This window comes from Camelus ferus, chromosome 3 (genome assembly GCF_009834535.1).
Source record: "Camelus ferus isolate YT-003-E chromosome 3, BCGSAC_Cfer_1.0, whole genome shotgun sequence".
NCBI classification, from domain to species: domain Eukaryota; kingdom Metazoa; phylum Chordata; class Mammalia; order Artiodactyla; family Camelidae; genus Camelus; species Camelus ferus.
Window position 1 is genome coordinate 34570353 of NC_045698.1, and position 18481 is coordinate 34588833.

At 42.4% G+C, this 18481-nt stretch overlaps 1 long non-coding RNA gene across 1 annotated transcript in view; it reads right to left on the bottom strand.

Moving 5' to 3' along the window:
* LOC116661001 overlaps positions 1 to 18481 on the bottom strand; it is a 118669-nt gene that overhangs the window by 35178 nt on the left and 65010 nt on the right. Inside the window, exon 2 of the long non-coding RNA XR_004316746.1 lies at positions 3824 to 3909. This is a non-coding gene — a long non-coding RNA (uncharacterized LOC116661001). The remainder of the gene's footprint in view (positions 1 to 3823; positions 3910 to 18481) is intronic.

Here is an 18481-nt window from a genome sequence, read left to right on the forward strand (position 1 = left end):
ACCACTTACCTGCCTACCTACTCCCCCTGCAAACTAACCTCACTCCAATTCCTCCAACCAAAAACAAAACAAAAACAAAAAAACCCACCCCCAAACAAAAAACATCTGCTTAGCCACTTTCTGATCAACCCCAACAGTCCTAAACACCACAGCCTGGCTCAGCTTCTGCTCGTCCAGTCTATGTTTCCTAAGCTAATAACTCATGGTGGAATTTCCAGCACTGGAGTAAGTGGAGAGGCATGTGTAGGGGTTTAGGTGATTTAAGTAGATTTTAAAAACACTTTTCAAATCATACCGCACATCTGCCTCATTATTCATGAATACTGATGGAAAATCTAGTTTCTTATCGTACAGGTAGGTCATCCATGTCTATTTAGGACTTATGCTCAAACCCATCCCCCACTATAGGCACTATCACAAAGCCAAATAAAAGACCTTTCTCAGAGGAAAAACTGGCCACTTCCAAGCTAGATTTGGTGCTACTGCATGGTGAGCTAGTTAGAGGGGCCAGAGGCAGACCATGTTAGTGCCCTGGAGAGTATAAACACTCCAAAAGGTCAAAAATGTCATTCTCCAATTGGCTAAGGCCTTGGAGAAAATTAGGCATATGCCATCAGCCCTTAGAGTCAAGGATTACATCAGTTGGTCTAGTAAATTCTTGGCGCAGGAGCATCTTATAGGTGTCCCAGAGCAATAAAGAGAAATATGACAGAGTTACCAAGAGCTGGCCCCCAAAGAGAAACCAAGGCTCAACCAAAGAGGTCAGGAGGTAGAGTGCAGATGAGGAGTGTGGTTAGGACAGACTGGGGTTCCCCCAGGAGCCTTCTGCCACAGGCCACCAACCAGCCCAGAGAGCTGATGGGAAAAAGCAAACTCACGCTGAAGACGACTTCCAATAAGGTGGCATTTCTATTCTTTACAAAAAGGAAAGCATTTCCCATTTCCTCCTTCATGAAAATATGATGGTCCCCCATGGAAGCACATCTCCCCTACAGACAATTCACTAATACAAGCCGTCAGCATGTACTCAGTTCTAGCGACACAGTACTAGCACCAAGTCCCATTCTAGTCTTAGAGCTAAGGAAGAGTTTTTATTTTCCTGGCTATATTTAATAAAAAGAAAAGCACATTCCCCGGAGCAGGGATGGGCAGTGGGAATGGCTCACTATTCTGAAGATCAGGCAGATGTTAACTATGATGAAGAGTTCCTTAGTGGTACTGAGTGGTCAGAATCTAAATGCCTCTGATTTGAGGGGGCAAATATAAACATCTGTACATATGTTAGATCTGATGTCCATGACCAAGGACTGGTTAGAAGTCGGGGTCTTGCTTAAATGGTTACTATTCAAATATACGCACTTAAAAGCAACTGCCCTCACTGGTACACTGGACCAGTCCCTATATGAAGAAAAGAACACCTGTTTTTATAAAATTTTAAATTTGTTAAGTGATTCTCAGTGATTTATTAAACAAAAATGATTTTAATTTCTCGAAAAGTTGAAAATTGTTCAAATTTATAGTTTTAACGCTTTTAGAATAGGCTTTGCTCTGTGAGAAAGGCTTTCCATGTAACTTTTAAAATAGAGGAATAATTGAAGTGCTTTTAAACACATCTGGATACAGTGTCAACATATTCTATGTCACAAAAGCAAATCTGCTCACAGTATATGTAGTTCAGGTTGATCGGTGGTTTTCAGCATTTATTTGGTTGTATTGTGTTTTGCTTATGTAGATAAAATATTATACATTAATTGACAAAAATAGTTTAGGATAAAAAGGAAAGGAGCTTGCATTAGTCAGCCAGGGCTGCCATTACAAAATACCACAGACTGGGTGGCATGACAGAAATTTACTTCCTAACAGTGCTGGAGGCTGGAAGACCAAGACCCAGGTGCCTGTAGGGCTGGTTTCTGGTGAGGGCTCTCTTCCTGACTTGCAGGTGGCTGCCTACCTATGTGTGCTCCTGGGGTTTTTTCTCTTTTTATAAGGACAGTCCTGTTCGATCAGGGCCCCACCCTTATGACCTCATTTAACCTTAATGTTAATTACTTCCTTCAAGGCCCTATCTCCAAATGTAGTCACATTGAGTTAGGGCTTCACTATACGAATTTGGGAGTGGGAACACAATTTGGTTCACCGCAGAGCTACCAGAACCAGAGCATTTAGGTTTTAAATGCTTATTAAATGCTTAATGCCCTGCCTGCTATGCTTTTATAAAACTAAATCTTGATCTTAACTCTAATGTCTTATAAATAGGCTTAAAGCAAAGAAAAAAGTGTTATGTCCATTACCCAGGGAAAAGAAAAGGTTCCTTAACAATGAAAGAGGACAATACCTATGGTATTGAAAAGAATAAATAGTATTTGTTCTCTCAATGCCAGAAGTATTTTATTTGCTACATGTTCTCATTACTACAGGCTACTACACACAAAGTTTTCTTGCTTTCTTTTGTCCATGCACATTGCTAATTTAGACTGGATTTTGAAGTGGACAACTCATTTAGTTCCTCAAAACATCTCATATGAATGGCCAAAATTAGGAAGCAACTGAAAAAGAGAGTTTAGTGCCTAGCTGATAGATGGCATAATTATTAACACATAAAAAAAATTTCCAAATTATTTTCCCCATATATCTATTGTTTCCCAAGACTTTCTAAACTGCCTTCTCTGTTGTGTCTAAATATCTACTGGGAATAAATGCTTAGAACAGGTCATGAGACAAGAGGGAAGAGGGCAGGGCACAGTCATTAAAAAAATTACACAGCAATTGAGGATAGAATATAAACTAGGCAGAACCAACTAGGCCCAAGATGGTGGAAGATTTGACTTCCAGTAGAACTTGAGCCTCATTATATGCTCATTACAATAAAATTAGCCTTACAGATAAGAAGTACCCACCGTGCACCAATGCCATGACACTTCCAATTAAGTCTAAATAAGGACAAAAATCCCTTCACCCTTGGGAAGGTGGAGCTGGGATGAAAATCAGGAAATGTAACTCCAAACCCCTTCTTCTGCAATGAATATTCCACCCATTCATTTTTACAACCCATATAATCAGCTTGCCAGAGAAACTCAGCACAGCTTCTTACCCAAGGCTGCCCGCTCTCCCCTTGAGAGCATCCTATCACTTAATAAATCCTCACTTTACTTTCTTGTCTCCATGTCTCATCTTTAAAATCTTTCTATGATGAGACAAGAACCTACTCTCTGGTAAAAGGCATACACCCTTTGAAGTTTCTTCTACTCTCGTCTTTATCTTCAACCCCATCCATAAAAAGTATCCAACTTTGCTTAGAACTTCAGGGGCTTATGCCGATTAAATAAAGTGGGACTGAAGTTGAAGTCCTTATTTATCTCATCAATGTGTGTGCAGTGTTGCTCAGCTCCCCTCATGAATGCAGAGCTTTTCCAGCTTTTCCCTGTCATCCCAGCACATTATAAATTTACAATCCAAGAAGCAAAAAAAAAAAAAAAAAAAAGTGATCACAGTAAGGACAAGTGCTAAATTTTTTGAGTAAGCAAGTAGATGGATGATAGATTACAATACAGAGTGTCCGAGTTGGAAAGAATCTTAAACATCATCTTTAATTTTCTCATTTTTATCAATGAGAAAAAACAAACACAAAAGCACATGAGGAATCTCTTCTGTGGTGATCATGGAGTGAAGCAATGATCATAGAAGGTCATAAAATCACAGGGTAGAGAAAGGATGAGTTGGCAGAGAGGAGGAAGAAAAGCTATAGCCAGTCTAACAAGGCAGGGACAGAGCATCAGGCAACAAAACCCATGGTTAAAATCATAAACTATGGCATCAGACAGACCTGGATTTGAATCCCAGCCGCCATCACGCAGTAACGGTGTAACCCTGGAAAAGTTGTTTGTCTTCCCCTTGCCCCAGTGTCTTCATCTGAAAAACAGGATAATAACAGTGTGAATTATGAGAATTTTTAATTCTCTGGTAGATTTTTTTTTACATGGACTAAATAGAGTGCTTAGACTAGAGCCTAATCCATAATGCTCGGTAAACATTATTGACTTATTCATCTCCCCTTTGAAAACCTAGAAATACTTCAGGGATTTAGGGATTTCAGGAATAGGTTGAATAACAGATATGAGAAAGAGGTAAGACTCATACAAACTCAGTGATGGAATTTCTAGTTTCCACAACATGTGGATCTAGATAATATAGACTCCTCTTCAGCTATGAACATATAAACAGGCCAGAAAAAAAAAATAACAAAAAATATTAAGTACATAGTTGAGTGAAAAGGGGAGAAGAAAAGTCTGAGCCAAGAATGAAGAACTTACAGCCAGAGTTGATGGCCATGACTGGGATGCTAAACACAGGGTGCTGGAAGGAAGGAGGCACTAATGCCCATGTGGGAACACCTGGGACCATGGGCTTGCCAACGACAGAGATCTAGAACTGAAAACTTTCAACCCGGCAAAGACTGCCATCTCCATGAAAGAATGGTAAGAGGTCTACTAACCAAAGCAGCAGCAAGAAACTTGCCTAAGGCTCTAGGGGAGAGCTGCTGTGAGAAGTTATTGTTAAAAGGAGTCCTAGGAACTGATATTTCTGTTGTAGCAATATTTCTACAACTTAGGCATGTTGAATTTCTATACACACACACCACAGACTACTAATAGAGATATGTTCATAATGAAAGAAACCAGAAGCTAGGAGATGATGTAATAATATCTTTAAAATGTTGATGAAATATATTTACCCGGAAGTTCTATACTTATCATTTAAGACTGAAGTAAAATTAATACACTTTCAAGCAAATCTGAGAACTGTTTTTTGAAATAACCACTAGTGGATGCCTTTCTCTAAGAAAGAAACTGAACCAAGGAGGAAGGAGTGGGTAGTAATGATGAACAAATTCTTAAGCCTAAGTATATGTGAATAAGTATTGGCTGTTAAACACAAACAAACAGTAATAATAACGTCTAATTTAAGAGGGTTGAAAATAAGGTGCAACTACAGTTGACCCTTGAACAACAAGGGTTTGAACTACACAGGTCTACATATACATGACCTTTTTTCAGTAAATATGTACTACACTACTATATGATCTGTGGTTGGTTGAACCTGTGGATGTGGAACCGTGGATGTGGAGGGATGACTGTAAAGTTTTATGTGGGTTTTGATTGCACAGGGTCAGCACCCCTATCCCCTACATTGTTCAAGGGTCAACTGTACTTCACTAGACAATAATAACACGAGGGTTGAAGAGAGTTTCTCAGGAGGAATGTAGTAACATCAATTAATTTTAGACTTTGGTAAGGCAAGTATGCATTTAATATTGAACAATATTGTAAGAATGGCAAGAAATATATAAATTTCAGATTAGCAGAGAAAGAAAAGGCAGAATAAGAAAAACGTAATGAATCCAATTAACAGCAAAAAAGAAGAAAAACCTACCTTTATCTATCTCACAAACTAAAATTAAAAAAACAAATCCAATTACAGTAGTAATTTAAATAACTAGCTGTACAGAATAAATTTGCCATCTCTAAGTCAAAGATGATCATGTTAAATAGAAGAAATACAGTCCCCCTGGGTGCTATACCCAAGAGGCACATCTAAAATTTAGTGATACCAACAGATTGAAAGTAAAAGGATGGAGAAGATATACTAATCAAACAAATTTTGAGAAGAAATCTGGAGTGGTAATATTATTATCAAATGAAATATATTTTAGGGCAAAATGCTTATTAATGTTATTAGTATTGTTAATAGCTACTACTTTCTGTATGACAGACATTGTTTTAAGAGAACATGAGTTCACTACTATAACTCTATGACGTAGATATATTATCTCATTTTCTCAGATGAGGAAACTGAGACTCAGAAGATTACTAAGTGGTGATATCGGGATTTGAACACAGGTATCCTGGTTCAAATGTCCATCCTTTTAACCACTACATGATGAAAAGAGCCATTATATACCGTAAAAGGAAATTCACTGGGAATTGAACCCGTATGCCCCTAGTAACATAACCTCAAAATAGGAAAGAAAAGAAATAAAATTTAAAGAACAGCAAAAAAAAAAAAAAAAAAAAAAAAATCTGTAATTATTGTAGAAAGCTTAGCGTATTTTTCTCAGAAACTGATAAATCAAGTGGTCAAAGAAATCAATAAAGCTCTGAAACATTTGAATTACAGAATTAAGGAGTTTAAACTGATGTGTATGTCTCTCTTGCTGTATGTATGTATATACACACATAGACACACAAATATACAAACCTTTGGCAATATTGATCAAGGAGAAAATTATAAACAAACTTTATCAGAATTAAAACAAGAATCAGGCAAATAAAGTAGGTTTTTAAAATCATCTGAGCTAAATACAATGTGATATCCTGATTAGATCTTGGAACTAAAACTGGACTGCTATAGACTGAATGTTTATGTCTCCCTACCCCGCCCAAAATCATATGTTGAAACTTAATCCCCAGTGTGATGGTATTTGGAGGTGAAGCCTTGGGGAGGTGATTAAGTCTTGAGGGCAAAGCTCTCATGAATGGGATTAGTACTCTTATAAAAAAGATTTCAGAGAGCTATCTCTTCCCTTCCACCACTTAAAGTTATAAGAAGATGACTGTATGAAACAGGAAGCAGACCTCACTAAACACCAGATCTGCCAGCACCTCGATCTTGGACTTCCTAGTCACCAGAACCATGAGAAATAAATTTCTGTTGATTACAAGCCACCCAGTCTGTGGTATTCCTTTACAGCTGCCTGAGCAGGCTAAGACACTGACACTAGTGGAAAAACTGGAAATCCAAATAAAGTTTGTAGTTTAGTTAATAGTAATATGCCGATGTTAATTTCTTACTTTTGAAAAATGCACCAGAGTAAGGTGTTAACTTTAGGAGAAACTGGATGAAGGGCAAAGAGACCTTCCATCTGTACCATCTTTGTAACTTTTCTATAAATCTAAAAGTACCCCAAAATTAAGTTAATTCTAAAAAATCATATGGAATTTTACCTATAACTAGTGGTACTGGTTTTATCTGTGACATAAAGGAAACATATGATACATTTGAAATGTATGTTTCTTTTATGAACCACGAGAACTTGTCATCCAGTTATACTTTGAAGGACTGACTGACCAAAATACTACATTTCCAAGGAGCAAAATAAGGGAAAATAGCAGATGAAAGTCATGCACTGAAAATCTGAACATTGTATAAGAAATGTATTTCTAGCCCCCAATCCACTGATTGACATTGCTAAGTGGCAGGGAATCAGATAGGAAGTTTAAAAGGAAAACAGGCCACTGTGCTTGGTCACGAGGGCTACTTCTCTTTTGGGGAGGAAGTCCCAGTTTCCCCAAGGCTGGGAATTCTGCGTAAGGTTCCCATTCCTTTCTCTCCTGCAGGAATAAGCATGTAGGGGGAAAAACAGGAGTGGATTTTGCTGGTCTCAGGGCTATAACTTATATTACTTCCAATAAGAACATCACTTTATCACTGGACAGACAATGCAGCCAGACTATATAATAAAAGCTACTGCAAAAACATAGTTTCAGGTGAACATAAACAGCCAAAGCAGCCCAGGGGTCAACATTGTCCAGGAGCAAGGAAGTTGGAGATGGACAACTAAAATACTTTAGGGTATTTGGCTCAGGAAAAAAAATTCTACCAGCACGTATTTATATAACTATGTTAAATGAAGACAAAATATTTCTGGAGCTCCTCACTGGGTGAGAAAACGCTCACATACATCTGCTGTTTCATATCATCATTTATTTCGCTTAAGAACATCAAAAGAGTCCCATTTGTATGTTTTCATCCATTTAGAGAGGGGACAAGGTGTTCAGACAGACTTGAAGCGACGTAGGCAAATCCTTATTACCTGGGATATTCCCATCGTTTGGCTAAGATTACTCAGTCCTAAACTCCACACAACCTCACATCATCTTTTTACTTGATAGGCTGCTTTTTTGGGAAGGGCCCAAGAACTTCATGTGACTTTTTAGGGACACAAAACCAACCCTGACCCTTACTGACTCCAAGGAAGTCTACAGAGGGGCCTTGTTTTTCCAGCAGTCACACTCCCCGTGTTAGGCGGGGACCTCCCACGAAGACGCACGGACGACACCAGCACAGCGATGCCTCTTGATGCCCTCCATCTGGACATATTGCTTCTGCTTCCTTATCTGTAACATGGGGCTAGCCAATATACCTAGCTCAGGGTTAACATGTGGGCTAAGTAAGATAATTATCTCAATGACAAAGGCCCAGGCACAGTGCCTGGTATATCAACTGCTTAATAAATATTTGTTTAATGAGTTCATCAGTGGATGAAGGGGTGAATGAACTCATCTCCCCTCCTCTAGAAAAAACATAAGCCCCTGTCATGCTCCCCCTACTGCCTGCACCATTCCTCTAAATCCTGGAGGGCTGAACACATAGCTAGAGTCTCCTTTCAAGCTGTTGGGTAGCCAAGCACCGACCCCTAGTCTAAAACCAGACTCCAAAATGTTGCTTGGCTGGCCGATTGTGCTATAACTTGAGCCAGTTTCCAGTTCAGACAAAACCTTGCCTCCTTTGCTCCCTACTCTGCCAAAGAACTTTTCAGACTTTTAATCCCCAACTGCAGTATAATACCTTTGGAGACATGTCTGATTAATTTGCCTCCTTGGGAGCCATCTGGCGCTATTAGACTGTTTAGATCCCAACGTGTGTGTGCACAGGCAGCTCTGGATTGAAGGGAACTGGGTAGATTCTCTCAGTGGGTGATTGCATGATTTCTGCTTTAATGTGCTGGACCCCAGTTACCAATTTTAACCCCGTAAGTGTAGGGAAGAAAAGAATATGTTCTTTTATAGAGTTTGTCTTTCTCTACCAGGGTGGCCAATGCAAAGGATGTGGACACATTTCTTTCCTCATCAGGAAAAGTGGTCTGCTTTTCTCTATTAACCCAGGGTTGGCCCACTCAACCAATCTGGGCCTCCTTGAGGGTAAATCCCTTACCCTCAACTTCCTAAATCTGACAGCCAAGAACTTGCCCCCCAGCCCTGCCCACTCCTCAAGCCTTCTCGAGCCCTCCTGGGGTTGAACTCTGAGTAATGTTGCCACTTGCCCAGATCATGTGTCCCTGTTCCAGCCCACTCTTCTGCTTCACCCCCATCCCCTTTCCTGTCCTGTGATCCCCTGGCTGAACCTCCAGCCCTCAGAGCTGGGGTATGGGCATTAAGAACCTTATGCTGTAAATCTGAATTGGATTCAAACTGTTGGATATGTGAGATGAGGGGACAGCGGGCACTTGTGTCATCTCACCTGAAGCCTCACTTGGCAAGCAACAGAAACCATGGCTGACTTAAGCAGAAAAGGAACCATTTTCAAAGAATAGGAGGTAACTCACAAACTTTTCAGGAACACTGGGCTCGGAGCCGGCGGGAGCATGGACTCAGCAGTGAGTACTTCCTGCTTCTCCATGGACCACAGGAAGCTGGACGTGGGTGCTGTCGCTACTACTGTCACCAAACGGTGTCTCTCCTGCTTCTGCTTCTTTGCGCCTCTGGTTGTCTGTTTAAAGGTTGGGTTGATGCATCTGAGGGACCCACCTCAGGTCACATGCCCAAACTCCAGCTGCAAGGAAGGCTAGCAAAGGGGGTTTTCCAACCTTTAGGAAGGGGATTTCTCGAACACAGAAATGAAGATCATGTACTAGATAGCTAAAAAATGGCAAATGGCAATTACATGCGTCTCACCATTCCCTGTTCTGTTCCTCATTCCTGTCTTCTGCAGACAAGCACTATCAGCGTGCCCTCCCTGCCTCGCACTTGCAGGATGCCCCAGGATTACAGACTTTGAGCTCCTACTTCAGCCACAGTGGGTGGCTCCCCAGGCCAGGATCTGTGGTGTGGCTTCCTGCTTGACCTCCAAAATTTTCCTCGTGCCAGTTTTGTAAAGAAAAGCCTGTCATCCCTCTCCATTCATCCTGACGGACAGACTAGGAGGGCTTCAGTTGTCATCTTGCTCCTCTGCTCTCCACATCCCTTACTCTGAAGCTTACCACGTGCCTGCAAACTCTGTCTGCATTGTCAGCATCAGCCTCTGCTTACTTAGTGCTACAGTCACTGATTTTGGAATCTAGGGTCTGGGTCCAGGTTGCCAGGAGCCACAGGCTTATAGGGCTAGTAAGAACATTTCTGAGTCTGCAAACAAAGACCCTTGAAGAAAACAGGTAGCTTTAGAGGACACTGTCACACTAGTTCCCCTGACGGCAAAGCACTTACGGAGACGGAGAATTAAAAGGTCATCTACTGAGGGAGAAGATGCTCCTATCATCCTTCCTTGATGCTCACTAGTGAAGGGCTCTGTGTTGATGCCATCCCCCTGCCAACATTTGGTTCCCAAGCTTGTTCTCTTGTATCTGTCTACCCAGGTCCTGGAGTGCAGCCAGCTTACCGATGCTGAAAGGATGCTCACTACAGAGAGACTGCGTGTCTGGCTGTGTACAGCGAAGATGACAGCAGGACACCAGGACAGCTGCTGGAGGGGAGAGGAAGTGGGCAGCTGCGAGCAGGGTGGTCAGAAGACCTGCCTCAGAGATGCCCTGAGATGCAACAAATCACAAAGCCCTACATCTTTCAACAGTCGAGCAGGCAGAGTAGCCTGTTGGGAAGCAACCAGGAATCAGGGATTCCTTTAAGTGGGTCAGAGAAATAGAATTGCCGAAGGAGGTGAGGCCCGTCCATCATAGGCTCATGGCCATTCCACTGACCAGCCTAAGGCCCTCCTGTGTGCAGGCCCCCTGTGGAGGGTGGTCTGGGCCATCTAGTAGTATACACAGGAGAGGATCATGTTGTTTGGGATTTTTTTTTTTTTGGTTTAAAGCAAAAGAAGTGGTTTCAACATGTTTCCATTTTCATCCCAGCACTTCCAGCACATTCGGTTCACATACATGAGGGACAGCACAACATCCATCAGTAAGGTCACTTCAAGCATTGAAACAAATATGTCCGTACCTGGGCATGACTTTGGAGCCCAAGACCAAATTACTAACAGGCTACTTCACATAATTTTTCACCTGATCTACCTCCTGAAAGGATTTGAGATTGCCTAGGATAAAAGCTTAGGTGCAGTAAAACCAAAAACTACAAACACAAGAGAAAAACAAATAGCAAGTTTAAAGGGGAACAATCATACTGAGAAGCCCTGGCCAAAAAAAAGAGAACAGTAATGGAACCCAGATCTTTGTCTTGGGTGTTAACGGACCGAAATCTAAGGGAAAATCCAGTGGGTTATAGAATTCTTACTGTCCAGTAGGAACATAGCAATCAGTTTATGAGACTAGACATTTTTCTTGGCCCTGAACTAAACTTAAAATTTGTCACCAGCTTGTATATGACAGACGTGGTATGCAATATCACCACAGAAGTTCTAAATACATACCTACACACACAGACGTAAGTAGAGAGAGTGATGGCTTTTTGTATCACCGCCCCTCCACACCAGCAGCCTATCTGAAGTTCTTTTAAAGCCTGATTCTGTAAGGGTGATTCTCCAGGAGAAACACGATCCAAGAATTAGTTTTCTGGTGATCTAGGTGCTTAATACAGGATGGTGCTTGTAGACTCAAAGTCAGCCTGTGTTTCAGATTGGGCCTCTCAAACTGTTCACCACTGAAAATCTCTTTTATTAAGTTTTCCAGATCACAGTTGAGTCAGTTATTTGGAAAGATTTTTGAAAATTAAGTAAATATACTTTTTGTTGAGTAATAGCCTAGGCAGCCTTATCAGGAACAAATGTTTCATTTCTAACACAATTTTGGAAATGTTGAAAAGAGCCTCCCTTGCATTAAACCACCTCTCAAAAATATCTGTTCCTCATCCTGACTTTTGGCAGAAGCCCTTTTGGCAGACATGTTAATTTGGGGAATCTAACAAACCCCTGAACATACCTGGGCTCTTGACTGAAGAGCCACTACTGCAGACATAGGTGTGTGGGCTACAGACGTGATGTTTCACGTGAGCCGCAAAGAATCTAACTTGTATAACTGCTCTCACAGAGGACCCTGGCTCTGGCCCCCAGCCTCCAGGCTGCTCAGAGCCTTCTTTTTAGGAAGCCCTTCCTAATCTATTCCTGTTCCAACAAGTCATCAGTTAAAACTCCCAACTTGTATATGATAAATCATGGAAATCAAAGCCTGGTTTGGAAGATGTTGAGGGCAGGGATGGTTTCCAAATGCCCCCAACACATTCTATTTTAAATGACATTACTTATCTGATGAGCCCACCAGGAAAGTTGAGTGCCAAATAAATCCACTCATAGGAGAGATTTGTTGAGTATTATCCAACTGGATGTTATTGCACATTTCCATCTAATTAAAATGTAGATGCTCTTCCTGGCAATGATAGCCCTGTGACTACAATTAGGAAAAGGAGGAAAGGGCAGCTGAGTTGTGACACATACTTGAAATAACATACAGAATAAAGAGAATAAGTAAAATAAAGGAACGATGTGACACTGAATCTGGCCAAAATTGGGCTCTACCCATACAAGATCGACTGTAGGGAGTGTGTAAGGTGTAAACAAGAAAGAAAGAAACATAAGGCAACAAACCCATTTATAATTGCTTCAAAAAGAATAAAATACCCAGGAATTAATTTAACCAAGGAGGGGAAAGACCTATACGTTGAAAACTACAAGACACTGATAAAAGAAATTGAAGCAGATAAATGGAGAGATACTCTATGCTCATGGATTGGAAGAATTAATATTGTTAAAACGTTCATACTGCCCAAAGCAATCTACAGATTCAATACAATCCCTTTCAACATTCCAATGACATTTTTCACAGAAACAGATTAAACTTGTATCAACTCACAAAGACAGTAAAGAGCCAAAGCAATTTTAAAAAAGAAGAACAAAGCTGGAAGCATCACTCTTCCTAATTTCAAGTTATATCACAAAGATTTAGTAACTAAAACAGTATGGTAGTGATCTTAAAAGTTCTCATAAGGAAAAAAAAAAAAAACGGTAACTATGTATGGTGACAGACACTAAACCAGACTTATCGTGATGACCATTTTGCACTATGCACAAAGATTGAATTGTTACATTGTACACCTGAAACTAATACAATGTTATGTGTCAATTATGTCTCAATTTTTAAAAAAGCAAAGAAAGAACAATACAACAAGGTAGGATTGAGAATAGGGAGTTAATTTTAAGTTCCCCAAAAGTCCAGATTCTTCACAATCATAGAGTTTTGAACAGGTAATGCTGGCTGCTGAATTTTCCCTTCTACCATTTTATTTCCAAACCTAAATTGCTTACAGCTTTTTTCTCTTCCATAATATAAAGTGGAATTATAAATATGTGATCCATGGAGAAATCTAGGATACTGATTTACTGATTTTTAAATCCAAGTGAGTCCAGACAATGTACAAATTCTGAAGTGAGTGATTAATAAACAGTAATATTTTATCTTTTATAAAGTCTGACTATGCTTCTTATGTTCAGTTATGGTTTTACTCCAGAGACTCTATGGAGAAGGGAAGGAGGGAGGAGGCGCCAGAGTCCAACAGTGAGAACAGTTTCCATCTGTCAAAGAAAATCTGCCATTGATGAAATGAAGACACACCTAGACCTAGCTAGCCCTAAGAGATTAAAAATAATAAAGCAGCAGCAACTAAATAGTCCATGACAGTGAGATTCCAAGGCGAAGCATCATGTCTTTCAGTTTCCATCCTAAGGGCCTGACAACGCCCTTGGGGCCAGGAGGGGGTGGTATGTGGGAGGCCCACACACCAACAGCTACTCCAAGGGTTCTGGGTCTCACAGCAACATCTCAGCCTCCCAGGTGGGCCTGTGACAGGAAGGGGACTATGCAAAAGAAGAGCTGGGTTCTCTCTTTCCTCTCTCCAGTTAGGACCCAACTGTCCTCACAGCACGACGTGGAGGGGGACCCTTGGCTAGGAGCCGCAGACTTCAGGCCCCAAGCATCCCCCAGAAACGAGCAGTCAGGGCCCAAGCCCCGCCCCCCCAGGGATGAGCAGCCAAGGCGTCCCCTCCTCTCCCTCTCCTGCTCACCTGATTCAGAATTTCCACAGGAGACCCAAGATGTGCTGACACTTCTAAAGGCAGCAGGATGCAGTGGAGGCCACTCAAAAGGACATTATCATGCCAGCCACCTGTGTCTGGAAGCCACTACCTCCCAAACTCACGCAATTCATTCACCAGTTCCCCACTCGGGGCCTCCTCATCCTCAGAGTTCAGCAGGTGCTAAGGAGGGCTGGTGAGAAGCAGGGGCTGCCAGCCCAGCCACCCAGGCCGGACCCGGGCCCGACAGGGTGATTACAATCTTGAGTGCTGACCCTTCTTTGAGAGACCCTGATCACACAAAGCCTCTGTTTGTTAAATTTCTAGACAAAACACCTGCCCTCAGGGTCTTAAGTTCCCTTAGTGGGAGTCCTTATCTGTTTCTTAACTGTAATATTAGAGGTTGGATCATGCTGATGCTAGAAATTTTCATTCCATACAAATACCTAAGTGCTTTGTATCCCAAATGCATTAGTTAGAACATGCACATAATAAATTTACAAATTACTGAGCACAGCCCTATGCATGGTCTTATGCTGGGCACTTTTCATTGGTGGGTGTTTCTTTATCACAGTATTTAATCACGGTCAATTAGGATAAATGTATTTGCATGCTACTGACAAAGGGTAGTGTTCAAAGTGTATTCTGTGATGCCTAGGTATAATTATACCTATGGTTTGTTTCCTTGGAGGTTACTATCCCTTTGAGAACAGATATTAGCATACACAACAATGGCACGGCTGTTCCCTCCAATTTAGGTGGCTGATAACAACACACGTCTACCTTAGCACAGTTTCATGCTCATTAACATTTTAATCTAATTAAGGGGTGCTGTTAACTCTGGGTGACAGTCTGGTTTGCCAGGACTGATGTGGAGGGTTCTTTGATGTAACAAAAGTGATTTAAACGCATCCAGGGACCAAGCAGAGTTGCCCTAAAGCTAGTTGTGCAGAGATCTATAATCCTGGCACATGGGAACAAGGCTGAGCACTTGTCGGCAGCCATCTGGGGTGGGGTGGGAGCTGTGGGAAGTACACACCTACTAATGGGAACAAGATAACCCGCCCAGTGAGCTACGCTGCTCAAGAATGGGCTTTTTGTGACCAAGACTGCGCGGGTGTTAAAACTATATGAGCTGTGAAAGATTTTAGTGGAGGCCAGACTTTTTGGTTTTGAGCGAGATCAGTCTATACCTGCTGGCATAAATCAACCCCGCTGAAGGAACAGGCCCCAGCTTTCTCAGACACCTATTGTTGAGGGCAGACTGGGGCCGACAGCGAGATAAACACCACAGAAAAGGCTCTTCGAGGTAAATAGAAAGAAGGAAAAGACCCCAGCCCCCCTCCAGCCAGCGGTTCTCTGAGTTCCATCTTCAAAGGCAATGGCAGGTCTCTGGAAGCTGGAGGCATTGCCCACCCGACGGCACTCAGGGATCCCCTCCTGGGTCTGGTCTCATTGCCTCTTGGCCTCTGCACTAGCACCCAGCACTCCCCGGTTGGCAGCTCTGGAAACCCTGAATCAGCTTCTGATGGTACACAGGTCCCTCGGCTCCTTGCTGGTGACCTCTTGCCCAGGTCATCATCACCTGCTTCCGAAGGGATCTGAAGTGAGGCGTGGTGAAGGGAGTGTTCCAAATCCAGAGCTCCTTTCCCATTATTTGCATGGTCTTTCTTCCTCCTTCCTCTCATCTTTCCCTGTGTTCGATCCCTCTGGCTTCCCCTCTTCACCTTCCACACACTCAATGTCCAGGAGGCCAAGCGTCCAGACTGCGGAGGGGACACCTGTTTCCTCGATCCTCCCACAGTTGTTTCTAACCCCATCTCCTCTCTAGGACAGCACAGCCCATGGGTCACAGCCTCCGGGGAGCAGACCACCTGTGCACATGGAAGGCAGAAGGACCCGGCCACCGCTCCCAGCAGCCATCACCCCAGTGTTGTAGGCGGTGGGACTGGTGAGGATCCCCTTCTGACCCGGAAGAGAAAGCCCCAAGTCCTGAGAGACCAGTTCAGCAGTGAAGGGGTTACTCTTCTGGGTGGCGGGGGGTAGGGGGCTGGGCAGAAAGTCACTGGCCACTCTTCTCAGCTTGTCTGATGGAGATGCGACCTGGCACCACTGAAAAGCTTGAAGATTAATGGAGAAAAGGAGAAATCTGACAGCTTTTCCGCTGGTTGCAGTCCTCCTGGGTGGGCCGACTGGTCTTGAATGTCACTAGCTACTTAATCTTGTGTATCTGAAACAGACTGGCGTGTTTGAGGAGCCCTGCTTGCTCTGTATAGACATCAGTCGGTGAGACAGATAAAAGGAAACTGCATTGAATTTCTCCTTTAAGCTTTTCACCGGGCACTTTCTGACTGCAAAATAATCAGTGGCCCTAGCAGACACAATCACCCTGTAGTGGATGGTCCCACCACACCCAGCACGGCTACGACTTCCCTGGCCAGGCTGCCCTGTTCGGCTCTGCTCCACAGAGACACGCGCCACCCTCATGGCTTTCTTGCTCACCATGATTTTTTTCCCCGACGTGTTCTTGCTTATTATTTATAAACCATGGGTGCCTGTTTGATCTGATGGCTAAGCTAATGGATCTCCAGAGATGTAGTTCTGTGAGGACAGATGTACACAGGGAAAAGAGAAGGGGGAGATAATCCCTACATGCAGCACATTACCTGCTCACATGTCCCAAACGAACAGGGTTTAACTGCTGTTCTAGATCTGAAGTCTCTAGCCAGGAAGAGAGATTTAAAATCAAATGATGCTTTCTACTTCCTGTTTTGTCAAACTGAACACATGAAAAAAAGCACCAATCATTTAAGTGCCAAACATCAAAGGAGAATGAATAAATAAAATGACCAAGTGTGCAGAGGAGGTTATAATAGGTTGGCTTCTTATATTTAAAAGATAGGAATGTTTTTGTGGTTACTGTGTGACATAACTGTGTCTGGTCTGGTCGGGTCTGATGCAACAAAGCTCTGATTAGAGTTACACACGTTAAACTGTAGACATAATGGTTTATGAGGAGCTTGTCATAAACCTAAACAATAGCTCCAATCAGAACTGAGCTTCTGTTGACGTTATTTCAGATAATTTGCCCTTACCCTTTCATCACTTTCTGATTTTTCTAAATATACGAGCATGGCTGAGTGTATTGTCAAGAGTAAGTGAGGAATAGCCAAGGGTTGACTGAAGCCAACAGACTATATATTAATTGTCCTCGCCTAGCATCTGGGAACAAATGAAACTCCCATGTCTGAAATTTGTCACATTATAAGCACACACAGGTCTATGCAGAGTGTCTGCCCTGCAGTGTGCATTTGACTAGGGTGAAAGGTCTCCTTCAAGCAGAACAGTTCCCAATAAACATACACAAAACTCATCATAAACCAGACTAATAACTTCTGTCTGCCCGAGGAAGATGGAAGACTAAAACGGAGCCCAACGCCACAGCAATGTGTCCATTATGCCTTTGAAATATCACTAGATATCTGGCTATTTTTAATTTACCAGCTTCTCCTCTCTGGTCAAGGATGTCTGCTTAACAAACAGTACAGGAAGTTACTGATGAGACCTAAAATGGAAAATGGAAGTGGAAGACGTCTTTGGTACACCAAAGCAACCTCATCTCAATAATCATCTCAAAGATGAGGTTACATTGTATTTTATTTGAGGGTTTCCTTCTCTTTTAAAGACACAGTCTCACACAGTGTCAAAGTGTAAGGCTAAAGCTGACTGAAATGATGTGGAGATTGAAAGCAGTCTATGTGCGAAGGGAGGAGATGGGAGGCCAACGTGTCCTTATCCTTCCCAAGTGTGGCTGTACTCTCAGGGGACCGGGAAGTAGCTGACCAGAGAGGACAGAATGGTATTGGGTGCAGGTTTCAAAAACATCAGGAAGTAAAAAGGAAGGAAGGAAATTCATATATAAAAACAAGGAACTGAAATGGGAAAGACTACTGGACAGAAAGGGTCATTCTTCTGGAGACTGGCTGTGGACATTTTTAACCATCTTGTGTGAGATATTAAGAACACATCCCCTCTGCGAGGGGACGGGGAAGCAGGGGTGCAGCTATGGACAAGAACCAGGTGAACCTACAGAACAGGAAACCAAGTTCTAAGGCACCTTTTGAATGAAAGGTAGAGGTCCCCACACGTGTGAGGAGTCAAGAGGTCCAAATGAAAAAGCACTGAAAAGAAGAAACTGAACACTTGAACAATCCGATCACTAGAAAGGAAATAGAAATAGCAATTAAAAACCTCCCTACAAATAAAAGTCCAGGACCGGACGGCTTCACCGGGGAATTCTACCAAACATACAAAGAACTCATACCAATCCTTCTCAAAGTCTTCCAGATGATTGAAAAGGAGGGAATACTCCCAAACTCATTCTATGAAGCCACCATCACCCTGATACCAA